The 15038-nt window shown below is 44.7% G+C and overlaps 1 pseudogene; it reads right to left on the bottom strand.

Annotated features, from left to right (window-relative positions):
* The window catches only part of LOC115085921, a 47218-nt pseudogene extending 35992 nt beyond the window's left edge, over positions 1-11226 (bottom strand).
* Positions 11227-15038: the final 3812 nt, after the last annotated feature.

Here is a 15038-nt window from a genome sequence, read left to right as displayed (position 1 = left end):
GGGTTTGCACATCCAGACGATAATACATGGCAGGGAGAGTTAGGAGGACCATGTTGCAACTTGGCAAATGTCAATGGGAGACAACAATCCAACTTCTGCCCATGACACTGCCTGAGGGTGAGTGGAATGGGCCCGATCCAGACTTGGTAACTGCTTCCCATCATCCACATACGCAGCCGAGACTACCTTCTTAATCCAGCGAGTTATTGTAGCCTGCAAGACTGCTCCCCCTGTCTAATACTGCCATGGAGGACGAACAGGCGATCCGACCTACACAAAGGCCCAGTGACCTCCAGATACCTCACAGTATATGCTGCTTGACATCCAAGGGCCCCATCAGATGAGACTCTTCTACATTTCTCTCCCTGATCAGAGATGGCAGGGAGATGGACTGGTTCAACTGAAACTCAGAGACCACTTTTGGTAAAAAGAGAAATGGCTCCTGGCAAGACAAGGCCTGCACCTTGGAAACCCTACACGCAGAACAATTTGCCAGAAGGAACACTGTGTCAAGGTCAGAAACTGCACATAGTGGTTGAAGCATAGGGCCTACCAAAAAATCCAAAACCAATTGAGACTCCATAGGGGCACTGGAAATGCAAAGGATGACGAAGATGTTCCACTTCTTTCAGAAAACAGACCACATCAGAATGAGCCGACAAGGACAAAGCCGACAAAGTTTACTAATGTCAGTTTGAATCTTTATCCCCAATTACCTCCTCTCCCCCTCTATCCAACGTAAGGGGAATTCCTTGCCCCACGATCCTCTCAAGGTTCCCTGGAGATATAATATCTCAGACTTGTCCTGACTGATTTTTACTCCCCAAAATCCAAAATCTCGGTATAGATTCATTTGGCTCTGTGAGGAAGACGAAGACATTGTTTTCAAACGCCACAACTTTAAAGGATTGGCCTCCTTTATTAAATCCCTGAATTGTACTATCAGTATCAATTCTCCTCAATAGAGGATCCATGGACAAGATGTACAGCAGAGGGGATAGAGGGCAACCCTGCCTCATCCCCCTTCCTATACAGAAATCATCCAACTTGTGCCCATTAGCGATATTATTTGAAATTAATGCTCGTAAAGAAGTGTTATATACTTTAGAATATTTCTAGCAAAACCAGACTTCTGTAATACTGAAAATATGTACAGACAAGATTCTATCAAAGGCCTTTTCAGAGTCAAAGCCTATCTCCACAGCCTGAATATTGTTGGCAATACAAATGGTCATTGCCATAGTTAATCAGGTACAAACTTAGATTGTAAGTAGTCTGGGGATAGAGAAATACCTACAGTACCTGAATGTAAACCGATGTGATATGTCAGATTGAATGTCTGTATATAAAACTAAATAAATAATTTCACAATATGGGAGAATGCCACTCTGCCCTTGAGAAATCCCACCTGGTTGTTGGAAACCATAGATGGTATTATCAGACTCAAATCTATCTGCTAAGAGTTTAGCAAAGATCTTCAAGTCACAATTCAGCAGGGAAATGGGTCTATATGATGCTGGGGAAAGCAAGTCTTTTCCCACCTTATCCAACTCCGTGATGTGTCCTTATTAAAGTCTGGAGGGAACGTATCATCCCAGAGAGCACCCCCCCCCCCCCCCCAAATTAAATTACACATAGGGTCAAAAAGTTTGCTGGCTTAAAATCTTGTAGTAATCATAGAAAAACTCATAAGGCCCAAGGGCCTTACAAAACTTACTAGTCTTTATGACCTGTTGAATCTCATGTCCGTATGAGCCTGTTTAAAAGTTCCAAATGTTGCTCAGAAATACCAGGCACATGTAGACCCTGGAAAAAATCTCTCTCTCTCCCCTTTCCCCGGACTATCTTCCGAATATAATTTTCCATAAAAATGCCTCAGGAATGCACAGATATCTAAACTCGGTTATTTTTAAGCTTTTTGATAAATGATTTCCCCCTCCAAACTCTTCGGCAGTAGCTTCCACTTTATTACCAAAGGAGAAGAAGTGATGTTGATGAAGAGTGAATTTAAACTCTACAATATTTTTAAATTCTTCTTTACATGCTTTTAGACCCCTGCCGCACTCATTTTTCCTTTGCCAGTTTTAACTTCTTTCCTAACTGTAATTTTGATTTATTCAATCTCTTATCCCCTACCATTTAGGTAAGAAATGATTTCCTCACTTAAAATAGCTTTACTAGTTTCCCAGAAGTTAGGGAATCTCCCCCCACTCAAAACAGCCTGCCACACAACCACAGGTGACAGAGCGTTCTCAATTGCTGGCCCGTCCCTCTGGAATGCTCTCCCACCTGCCCTGCGACTCGAACCCTGCTCCTTCAGATTCAAAAAAGAAGTTAAAAACCTGGTTATTTAAACTGCCTACCCTGAATAGTATCTCCACTCCCTACCCACCTAGCACTGCCACATTATGATACTGTATTCTAAGTTCTCTTTTGAGTTTCCTTTTTTGTTGTATATAACCTTTCCTTCCATTGCTGCTCTTAAGTTATCGCCCTCCCATGTAATTTCAGTCCTTTTGTTCATTTCTGAACTGGTATGATGTCCTCACCCATACCGGTATATAAAAGTTGTAAAATAAATAAATAAATGTTGATTATTGTTACTTTCAAAATCCTTCCACTTCTTGCAGAGAAAGGATTGAACATCTCCTTGCAAAAAAACTGGGAAATCTCCATTTTCTTCCTTCTTCCACCACCTTGAAATCTATCCAAATTAGGGAGTGGTCTGAGACTACAGGGAGACCGAATTCTACTTTCATAATTTGAGAAAAAAATATTGAGAGGCTAAAATGTAGTCAATCCTAGACAAAGGTTATACGCTCTGGAAATATAAGTAAAAATCTTTAACTTCAGGATTCAGAGCCCTCCAGATGTCTAAAGGATGTATTTCTCAGACCAAGATGGCTGCCTGAAGGAGAGACACGTCGGACATGCTCTGCTCTGAATTATTTCCTATTTTTGTGCCTGTTTGAAAACATGCCACGTACAAAAAGAAAGGGCAAACAAAGATAACTTGTGTATCATTTTCCAGTAAGCTTGACTCACAGAATCCAGAGCTTTTTTGCCGCTGGACCCGGCATTTCTCCAGGAGTTGGAGGCGCTGTGAACACTGCTGTGGAGCTAAATGCAGCGTCACTTGCCTCGACCATTTCTCTTAGCCCTGGAGCACAGACAACACCCTCCCCCCCCCATACCGGCAACAACTGCGAAGTGCAACGGACAAAAGATTCAGAGGGAGTGGAAACCCCGTTTGGACCAGACACCGAAGGAAACCAATTGGAAGTGGTTAAGAATTTTGAAGTAAATGAAAACGTGAATTTTGGAGTTTCTCCGATAGAGAAATGTTTGCCAGATAAGAAGTTTGTTCATTAAGAATTAGCATCTGCTCCTAGGGGGAAGGGAGGAACCGCCAGAGAACACAGAAGTGTGGAAATAACTGGCGGGGGGAGATATATTTGCTGATATTCCTGAAAGGACTTTGAAAAACTGTCTGTAATAACTTTGGACAGTGTTTGGTCAGCTTTAATATCGTTAGAAAGATCGATATCTTTATTGACATCAGCTACTGCTGAGGCAAACAGACGTTCACAAGTTTTATAACAACAAGCTGGAGTACATTTTACAAAAATAGAAGACCTGGAACAAAAAGTGGTTCAAATTCAGAAGGTGCAAGGAAATTTGGTACAGGGGGAAATGGACTGAATAAAAAAAGCAAGATAAGAGAACTTGAGAATATTGAATTTTCCTCAAATTCAGTATGTTTCAGTTCAAGAGATATCTTCAGGAAATTTTAAAAGTTCCAGCTGAGGCATTGCCACTTTTGGCTATCTTTGTATCTTTTGATAAGAGAAAAGAAGATCAGTCTTCTGTTAATACCTCAGCAATACTGGAGGCTTCGGGTGAAGAGTCCATTGAAAGATGAGGAACAGTGCTTGTTAAGTTTATATTTCCTCTGACAGAGATTTAGTTCTCAAGCTGTTTCTGAGGAACAGACAGGGTCATTATTATGGATCTTCCCAGATATTGTGAAAGCAACCCAAAGGAGAAAAGAATTTCTTGCCTTAAAACAAGCAGCTGAGCAAGCTGGGGCCCAGATTAATATTAGATACCAATGCAAATGCATCATGAAAATTAATCATCTTAAATATGTATATTTTGAACCAGATGATCTCAAGTCATTGATCGAGAATACCGCCAACTAATGTTATTGCATAAGAAGCAAGACTGGGTCCCTCCTCATTTTCCTTTATATTGAGCTTTGAATGTGAATTGTTCCTAACTTGATTCTTGGTCTCCCCAATTGCATAGTATTTGGATATTTAATCATATAATGGTATGGTGGAGGGGGAAAAAGGTAAAGGATATTGTGAAATATTGCTGTTTGAATAGATAATGTGATGGTAACAATTGTTTATTTGCCCTTTCCTCTGATCAATATGTTTTATATTTCCTCATTGTAATTTTGGAGATTAATGTCCATTATTTTGACTGACATTTTATTAAATTAACAATATAGGAGATCACGTGATGTGGTGGGCTTGGTAGGACGCTTTCCTCCAGGCTCCGGCTGCCTCCCCGGCTTTATCCATAACCATCTTACTTACCCAACTCCGATTTTGGCGCGGTAAATACCTCTTTCGAAGTATATAGCATCCCATCGCCTACGTCTCAGAGTGCTTGGAGGTGCTGTATGGCTACTAGAACTCTACACAAGGAAAAAGCTAAATCGCCGGCTCCCAGCATCAAAATGGCCGCCACAACAAGCATGGCCTCACAACCGGACGGCGAAACCTTAGGAGAAAAAATCTCGCACGCTGTATCATCTGCATTAGATGTTCGTTTACATCAACTATCGGAACAGATTGCAGATGTGAGAGCCTCCCTCACTGAATATGATGCCCGTACGGAGAGACTCGAAGGCCGGGTCGGCCTGGCCGAGGATGATATTGGTTCCTTGGAAAAACGAGTTGAAGAACTTGTTAAACAAGCGGCGGCAAGTGAAGATAAGATTGACGACCTTGAGAATCTGACACGCCGAAACAACTTACGCTTTGTGGGGTTCCCAGAAGCATTACCTGAGGCAGACCTCCCACGTGTACTGGAAGCATGGCTGCTTGGTGTGGTCCCCTCCCTAGCCTCCCCCTCGGGGGGTCTCTTTGAAAGGGCGCATCAGCTAGGCTGGAAAACTGACGGAGATTCCGAACGCAAACCCCGAGTAGTCATTGCACGGTTCTTACACTTTGTACATCGATCACTTGTCCTACAACACTACCGGAAAGTGCGAGAATTCTGCTATGAGTCCCATAAGATTTTGATCTTTCAAGATTTTTCTCCGAGAGTGACCCTGCAACGTAAAGCTTTCCACGACGTCTGTTCTGAATTAATAAAAAAGCAAATTCGATTCGCACTTATGTTTCCCGCCAGGCTCCGAATCACTCATCAGGGACAGATAAAAATGTTTAACTCTGCGGCGGATGCACGGCGCTTTGTGCAAAATCTTCCTAACTCAGTTCACCATCCCGCTGAGGAACACCTTTGAGCCTCTAAGCGCATGGCACCATCATTGGTTTAAACAAAAAAGAAATTTCCCTCACATTGGAGAACTTTTCTTTCTGTTACACAGTGGACATGTATCTACCAGGAGTACCGCAATCATGTGGAGTATGGCTTCTTTTTATTTTATTTTTCTATAGCCTTTCCTGTCACAGTCTCCGTGGCACACTGGCTACAATCCGTACTGAGGGTCAAATGCGCAGTGGAAGAGGCGCCTCTACTAGCCTGAGGATACTGGTTAAGTTTCTACTGTTATCATTAATAACTGTTTCTCTGATTTGTTTCTGATGTTGAGTTCAGGGAAGCACCAGGAACTTTTTATTTAGGTGCTGCGCAATATCTCTTTACTATGGAGAAGGGGGGAGGCAGCCGAATACATTAATACATCTACGTGTTCTCTCACCTAATTTTATCAGGGTTTACTAAATCAGGGTATGGGTTAGTGGGACCCTCGCATGGGAGACATGTTACTAGGTCTCATGCTGGGTCATCCTCATTTGAGGTCAAGGGGGTGGGGGGGGGGGGGGCAATTATATAGAGAACCTCTGTAAACCCGGGTACTTAATGCTACAATTATGGTTGATGTTATGGATCATGACAGTGTTTTCCTTTTTCTTATACTGTTTGGATATGTTGCACTGCATCTGGTTTGGGGGACAGCTTGCTGTGTCGCGATTATTTTCTGTGTCTTATGGGCCATACCTTTTACTAACCAACTTGGTCACTTCACTATGGCAGTAGACATAGTCTCGTGGAATGTGGCGGGCCTAGGTACCCCCATAAAGTGGGAGAAGGTCTTTGCCCGGTTAACAAAACTCCATGCAAAAATAACATTTCTATAAGAGACACATATGCTTTCCCATGAAATCACCAAATTAAAGAAAAAGTGGGTTTCACAACTTTATTATTCCACTGGGATTTCAAAGAATAGGGGAGTTGCCATTTTGATTCACCAATCTGTCTCCTTCAAAATGACGGAATGTCATGCGGACCCATCGGGACGTTATGTGTTAGTAAAAGGACATCTAATGGGATCCCCTATACTTCTGGCCTCCATTTCTGCCCCAAATGTGTATGACCACAACTTTACTATCTCACCTTGCCAAACTAGGAGATTGCCCTATAATTATGGGGGGAGACTTCAACTTTGTTATTGAAGTGAATTATTTGGTCTTTTTAAAAGAAAGGATAACTCTGCACCCAATATACTCTTTTTTTTTTTTTAGAGGATAATGTTCCACTTCTATCAGAATCTCACTTATGATGAGAAAGTCAAGTGGTATAGACCAGTACAGTGATGGCCACTTCAAGTCCATTATTGGTCACCTTTGAGTTGTTCATAGGTGACCATTTTATTCTCAGATGTCTCTGGTCCATTAATGTATCTTGTAAAAGCATTCTGGCCGACGCAGTAAACGGTGCGGGAGAGCGGGCAAGCGCCCACTCTCCTGGGCATGCAAGTCAGGAAGGAAATTATGCAAATTAGGGCCCGCGGTAAAAGGAGGCGCTAGGGACACTAGCGCATCCCTAGCGCCTCCTTTTTGACAGAAGCTGTGGTTGTCAGCAGGTTTGACAGCCGACGCTCAATTTTACCGGCGTCTGTTCTCGAACCCGCTGACAGCCACAGGTTCAGAAAACGGACGTTGGCAAAATTGAGCATCGTCTTCCAACCCATGGGCAGATTTAAAATTTCTTTTTTTTATTTAAAATTTTTTTTTTATTTTTGGGGCCTCTGACTTAATATCACTATGATATTAAGTCGGAGGGTGTACAGAAAAGCAGTTTTTTCTACTTTTCTGTACACTTTCCCGGTGCAGGACGAAATTAACTCCTGCCTTTGGCAGGCGTTACTTTCTGTATCACGTGGGACTAACTAATAGGCTCATCGACATATTAGTTTCAGAGAGGAGGGGGCGCATTGGATGCGCATTTTCCACACGCCATTACCCCTTACCGAATAAGGAGTAAACATACACACATCCAAATGGGGGCGATCAGTGCGCTCGTCCTGAGCGCACTTTACTGCCTCGGCCCGATTGTGATTTCTAAGGCATCAATTTCAGGAGAAATCAAGGAGACGAGCACTTTGGCCCAGTTCTGCAAGGGTTTGCAGGACTCAGAGGACTAGTGACCCTGTTCCAACAAGGGAGCAGCAGTTCTTGTAGGCAGAGTCAGAATCTGTCTTTCCAGAAGATAAGGGCAGGTCAGTGCTGTTACCTTGATTGCATCCTTACTCTTAAAACTTCATTGTGGGCATGCAGGTGAGAAGAAGTTACGCCTTGAATGCAGAATTCCCGAGAGCTATTGTGGCATCCTCCTGCCTGGTCTGGGTGGAGATTTGGTACATCCCACTTATCTGGATTTGTCTGGCATGGATTATAAGGAAGATGACATTTAAACTTACCTGTTAAATTTCCTTTTTTTAAATCCTGCTAGACCAGTCTAGAAAACAGCCCAGGAAGCCGCAGCAAACAAGAGCTCTGTCTGGTAGATTCAGAAATCTAGTAACAAGTATGCTATTCCCTTCTCTGAAGGCAACTAGCCTAACTGTAAGCTTATTTCTGGGTTAATACCCTTGAAGAGAAGTTTTTTGGCTTTTTCGGGGGGGGGGGGGTTGTACTAATTTGGAAAACAAAATAAATCATTGCTTTCAATGGTCTTAGTTTTAACACAGAATAATGAAAAATTGAAGTTTGTACCAGATCATTATAGGGCATAACCCACTTATCTATGCTGGGGTGGTACGACTAAAGGAAAGGAAATTAACAAGTAAGCATAAACTTCACTGTGAATGTTGTATTGTATGCCACCAATACATTTTATAAACCTTGCAGTCCTAGATCTTTGGATTGCATGGTGTATAAAATAGGTTTTAATTAAAAATGAAATAATATATTGACTCTGTACAATAGGATCAGAAATACATATTTGGCATACATGAAGAAAATGTGAATTTGTCAGAACAATTCAACAACTTGAAACACTAATTTACTATTTTCAGAGAATAGAACCACATAAAATAAATACGAATTCTTTTAATAGAAAAGAGTTAGATACTGTAGAATGTTGACCAGTGCTCCATATTACATAAAGCAAGAGAGAACGGGGTAATAATCACCACACCAGGCAGTAGTATCAAAGGGAAGATGTGTGTTAAATAATTTATATTGTCCAAAACAATTTAATATAATAATTCAGAGAATTTTAATTTACATAATGCAGAAAAGCTGTCACACAGGATGAAATGAACATTTGGCTCCCTGACTCGGAACCATGTTTAGCAATTGCATGTTAAATTCATTTTGGCCAATTCCGGATGCAAGTGCTCCCCAACGCAGCAGTTATGAAACATGGCTCGGAGTCGGTGTACCGAATGTTCACTTCATCCTGTGTGACAGCATCTCTGCATTATAGAAATTAAAGCTGATGAATTATTATACTAAATTGTTTTGTACAATATAAATTATCACATACCACCTTCGCTTTGGGACCAGCATTCCATTCCAAAAGTCCCCACTCCAAAAGAACATTGGCAGAGACAGAGAAAAATAATTGAAGCAGCTAGCGAAAGGTGATATTAAAAACGGCACTATCAAAGCCAACTCTCCCACCCACACTTGCAAAGTGACACACAAACTCCAAACAGCTCTATACTCCACGTCACATACACTGAGCCCGCCTCCCCCACAAACATCCATCCCCCCAAACTAAACCCAGATCCCGACATAAGTATCACATACACAACCCATTCCATCCACACCTATATACACCCCAAAAACATCTTCACACACCACCACTCCAACACACAGCCACAAATTCCCAACACCCCACCCAACTTCCCACATGCATGCCCAAGACAAACATATTCACATCAACTCCCACACATCCACACCCAAGTCTACCTCCCACACCCCCAATGACACAACACAAAGCAAATGCAGAAATCTTCCTGTCACAAACTTCCCACATTCCTCTACATATACACCCTCACAATCCCTCACTTACACCTTCCCAAAACAATCTCCCCCACAACACACACACTTCCAAACAGATGTACACCCAGTCCTTCATATAGGATGGTCCCAAAGTGCCTTTTCAGTGCCCCAAACCTGCTCAGGTCCTCTGCAATATTCCAGCTTAGAAAGCTGAAGAAGTGTTTAAATAGAGAGGGGCAGGAAGTTGGGGGCAATCTCCTACCTGAGCATAAACTCCAGCAGGCATTTGATTTTCCTCTCTGCTTTTGCTGCCTTCAGGATTAGAAATGAATTGGGGGCTCTTTCTCTGACTGCAGGAAGAGCCGAGTGCCTCGGATGCTGCTCAGGCTAATAATGGTGCTTCTCTTCAATGCATGCTTCAGGAAGTTAGGCTGCTTCCTCATTCTCAGTTCTGGGTTCTCTCTTTCGTGTTATTTTTACATATTGTATAACAATGCCTGGGAACCTTTGAGCTCTGCTCATATTGAGATTAGTGTAAACTAACAAAAGTTATAAGTCATATTCACATAGCACAGTCCCAAAATAAGATTATATCAATGTGAAACCAGTTATCATAGATTCTGTGATACAAAATATTAATTTCTGGGAATCCTGCTCGCTTTCCTTACATTCAGAAGAGTCCCAGAGTCTCTTTTCTACACCAAAGGTTTCCTCGGGGTCCTATTACGGTCATGGCTGACTCTGCAGTGTCCCAAATTAAAAAGCTGCAGGCAGGCTGGGTTTGTACAGAATGGGAAGGAGGTTGGGGGCATAATATAGGCACCCAAGACATCCACTTCTCCCTCACCCTCTCTTTTACAAATCCTTGCACTAAACACACAAAACAACAAGTGGGGATCAAACAGGCCGCAGCCCCAGCCACTCACCAGGAACAGCCACCGTAGTGTGACCATCCGCACCGACCTGCAAGATGAGCGCCTCCGGACTAGGAACCTGTTAGCTGACTTTACTAACATTAAACATGCCCAGGACCCCCCGCCACCTTCCAGCAAGGGGCATGAAGACCCCCCCCCCCCCCCCGCCACTAACCAGCAAGGAACCCAATGTGGTACAAATGCACCCAGTGTTCCCACAGGAACTCCTGCCGTGAAACACCAGGCTGAATCCCCAATCGGCTCGGGCTACCCGCCCCCCAAGCTGCAACAAGAACGCTAAACCCGCCAGCACAACTTAAACAAGGGCAGGCGGGAGGGGAGCAGCAGGCGGGAGCGGGCGCGTGAAACTGCCCCTTCCCAGCCGCGCACTGCCCCCAATCCCATAGTGGTTTCAATTCAAACCACCCGCCCTGCAAAACCAGTTCCTGGAAACTTCCTCCCCCCCCCCCCCCCCCAGCCCCTCTCAAAGCAGCCAGGCCTGGGTCCATATTACTTTGTGCAGTCAGGTAAGAGAGCGCCTGCTCTCCCCGTCTCCTACCTGAGCAGAAGCTCCTGCAGGCATTTTCCTCGCTGCGTTGGGGGCTCTGCCCGTGGGTGGCTGAGCGTTTGCCTCTTGCAATGCTGAGGGAGGGAGGGAGGAAAGGCTGCAGGAGAGGAGGAGAAAGCCTCTCTTCCCGGGCTTTCCTCTAGCAGAGCAGCTTCTCCTCCTGTCCGGCTCACGCTATTGACGTCAGGAGGGCAAAAGAGGGAGGAGCTGCAAAACCCGAAAGCTGGCAATGCTGGAGGGAGGCTGCAAGGACTCGCACTGTATGAAGGGAGGTTTCCTTCTAATGTATAAAAGCTGCAAAGAACAAAAACGAAAGCTATTGATTTTTAAATACGATGGGGGGGGAAATAAAAATAAACACTGCATATTTAAATTCTGAAATGTTCTTGGGTATTGGTTCGGACGTGTCCTTCCCTCCATTTCTCTTTCTTTGGATTTAGTTTCTCTTCCCGTCTCTTGGTGCTTACCTTCAGGCCTATCCTGTAAAGTGCGGCCGCGTTTACCCTGCTCCTAAGCGGCTTTTTACTCACGTTCCGGCCGCGTTAGCCCTTCCTGCGATCCCGAATCCCCTTTAACCTACTCCTACCGCGTCCTAAATTCCCCGGGCAACCCCTTCCGCCCGCGGCATGTATATTGCATGCAAACGAGCGAATTAGCTCGATATTGCATGCAAACGAGCGAATTAGCTATTCCCTAGCATCCCGTAACCCGCGCCCCGACTATCGCTAGTTTTCCCTGCCGTTTTGTCGCTCATTTAACCTGCAAACTTACCGCCTACCCTGACCCCTGCGGTAGAGGCAGGGGTAAGGGTAGGTGGCAAGCTTTCCCCCAGCCCCCGCTCACCTGCTCCGGCCGCGATCATGGGTGCCGGTCTCCGTGGCAGCCCCAGTCCTCTCCCCTGTTCCCGAAGCCAAAAAAAAAAAGCGAAAAAAACGTTGCAGCCCCCCTCCGATGTCCGGACTGGGGCTGCCACGGAGACTGCAACGGCAAAGCGACTTTCTGTTTTTTTTTGCTTCGCCGCTGTCAGTGTCCCCCCTCCTCTCGGAGCAGGGCGCGAAAAGCAGCCTTGCTCCGGGAGGAGGGGGGGCACTGACAGCGGCGAAGCAACGGCGAAGACAGCGGCGAAGCAAAAAAAACCCAAAAGCAATTTTGTTTTTTTTTTTTCAAAAGCGACAATTTTTTTTTTTTCCAAAAGCGACTTACTTTTGGGATCTGTCAAGATCCCAAAAGTAAGTCGCTTTTGGACGCCTGCCAACTTACTTTTCTGAAGCCATCATCAGGAACCCATGCGATCGTAGCTCCTCCCGACGAAGACAAAGATGGCCGCCTGCACGGGGGAAGCGTACAATTGGCCGCTCAAGACGTGACTTACTTTTGGGATCTTGACAGATCCCAAAAGTAAGTCGCTTTTGGAAAAAAAAAAAAAATTGTCGCTTTTGAAAAAAAAAACCCAAAATTGCTTTTGGGTTTTTTTTTGCTTCGCCGCTGTCTTCGCCGCTGTCAGTGCCCCCCCTCCTCCCGGAGCAAGGCTGCTTTTCACGCCCTGCTCCAAGAGGAGGGGGGGACACTGACAGCGGCGAAGCAAAAAAAAACCCGAAAAGTCGCTTCGCTGTTGCTTCGCCGCTGTCAGTGCCCCCCCTCCTCCCGGAGCAAGGCTGCTTTTCACGCCCTGCTCCAAGAGGAGGGGGGACACTGACAGCGGCGAAGCAAAAAAAAAACCCGAAAAGTCGCTTCGCTGTTGCTTCGCCGCTGTCTTCGCCGTTTGCTTCGCCGCTGTCAGTGCCCCCCCTCCTCCCGGAGCAAGGCTGCTTTTCGCGCCCTGCTCCGAGAGGAGGGGGGACACTGACAGCGGCGAAGCAAAAAAACCAAAAGCAAGAAGTAAGTCGCTTCGCCGCTTCACTCTTCCCTCCTCCCGGAGCAGGGCGCGAAAAGCAGCCTTGCTCCGGGAGGAGGGAAGAGTGAAGCGACGAAGCGACTTACTTTTTGCTTTTGGTTTTTTCGCTTCCTGGTATCTGTCATTTCAAATGACATTTGAAATGACAGATACCAGTGTGGCGTGAAGCCTTAGGCCCGCGCACCCAGGATACTGTATAGGCGCTCTATCCAGTAAAATGGGTTGCGCGGGACTAAGGCATTACGGACGCGGTTTACATTTACATATAATTAGTGTTCAGGATCGAGCGGTAGGTGAGCTGCACTGTGCGGGCGGTAACCGCGGGTGCTGTAGGCACTAACGCAGCTCTTCCTACCGCTCAGTACTGGATAGACCTTGTGTGGATGTCGCTGAGCTAAGGTAAAAGTTAAAGAAATGAAACATGGCTTCTTGATACTGGTCCTGTTTTACTGATACCATTGTGCCCACCTAATTATTCCATTTTTAATAAGTCTTCATCCATTAAGAATAGAGGGGAATTGTTAATTTTAGCTAAAGATTTTTATTTTTTTACAACCACCGAGTTAGCAAAATTGCTTACCTTGTAATAGGTGTTATCCCAGGACAGCAGGATGTAGTCCTCACATAAGGTTGACGTCACTGACAGAGCCCTAGTGCGGGAAAACGTCTGTCAAAGTTTCTAGAAACTTTTGACTGGCCCTGTGAGGCCACTGAGCATGCCCTGCATGCCATGATATTCTCTGCCACAGGTGTCTCTTTTCAGTCTCGTATGTAGCAATAAGCTTTAGCAAAAATAAAATAATAAAACGTATCGGACCCAACTCCGCGGGGTGGCGGGTGGGTTTCGTGAGGACTACATCCTGCTGTCCTGGGATAACACCTATTACAAGGAAAGCAATTTTGCTTTATCCCAGGACAAGCAGGATGCTAGTCCTCACATATGGGTGATTAGCAAGCTAGAGGCTGAGTCATTTTGTACTGAAGCAACAGTGAGTATTGTTGTTGAAATGAGGCAGCCAATGATCACAGCAGGTTGGATGTAGAAGGAATTGGGATTAAACTGGGAACAAGTTCTTTAAGACAGATTGTCCATATGCTGAATCTTGTCGTCCTTGTTTGTCCAGACAGTAATGAGCTGCAAAGGTGTGAAGAGAACTCCATGTTGCTGCTTTACATATGTCGAGAATTGGCACTGAACGATAGTGTGCTACTGAAGTTGACATTGCTCTTACTGAATGCGCCTTTACTCGCCCTTGGAGAGGAAGGCCTGCTTTTTCATAGCAAAACTGTATGCAATCTGCTAGCCAATTGGATATAGTATGTTTACCCACTGCTTTCCCTGAATTGTTTGGATCATAAGATACAAAAAGTTGAGTGGATGTTCTGTGGACTGCCGTGCGGTTTATATAAAACGCTAGGGCCCGTTTACAGTCCAAGGTATGTAAGGCTGTTTCCCCTGGATGGGAATGAGGCCTTGGAAAGAATGTGGGTAAAACTATGGATTGGTTCAAGTGGAATTCTGTAACTATTTTAGGAAGGAATTTTGGATGTGTACGGAGAACCACTCTGTCATGTAGGAACTTTGTATAGGGTGAGTATGTGACCAGTGCTTGTAGCTCACTAACCCTTCTACCTGATGTAATAGCTATGAGGAAGATAGTCTTCCATGTGAGAAATTTAAAATCACATGAATCTATGGGTTCAAAAGGGGAATGCATGAGCCTTGTTAAGACCAGATTCAGGTCCCATTCTATGACTGGTGGCCGAATTGGTGGTTTTAGATGCGTTAAACCTCTCATAAACCTACTGACAAGAGGTTGTATGGAAATAGGTGCATCTCCTATCTTGTTATGGTAGGCTGAGATTGCACTTAAATGTACCCTTACGGACGAAGTCTGGAGACCAGAGTCTGAAAGGTGATATAAGTACCCTAGTAGAGAAGTAGTGGGGCAAGCAAAGGGATCAATTTGTTTCTGCCCTCACCACAAACTAAACCGTTTCCATTTCAAAGAATAGTTCTTACGTGTGGAAGGTTTACGTGAAGCTAGAAGCACTTGAGAGACATTAGTTGAAAGATTGAGTGGCTGTAAGATCAAGTATTCAACATCCATGCTGCCAGGGATAGGGATTGAAGGTTGGGATGGCGCAACCGACTCTGATCCTGAGTTATGAGA

This window comes from Rhinatrema bivittatum, chromosome 2 (assembly GCF_901001135.1).
Source record: "Rhinatrema bivittatum chromosome 2, aRhiBiv1.1, whole genome shotgun sequence".
Lineage (NCBI taxonomy): Eukaryota > Metazoa > Chordata > Amphibia > Gymnophiona > Rhinatrematidae > Rhinatrema > Rhinatrema bivittatum.
The sequence above is the reverse complement of the archived record's forward strand: the minus strand, read 5'-3'. Positions and strand labels throughout refer to the sequence as shown.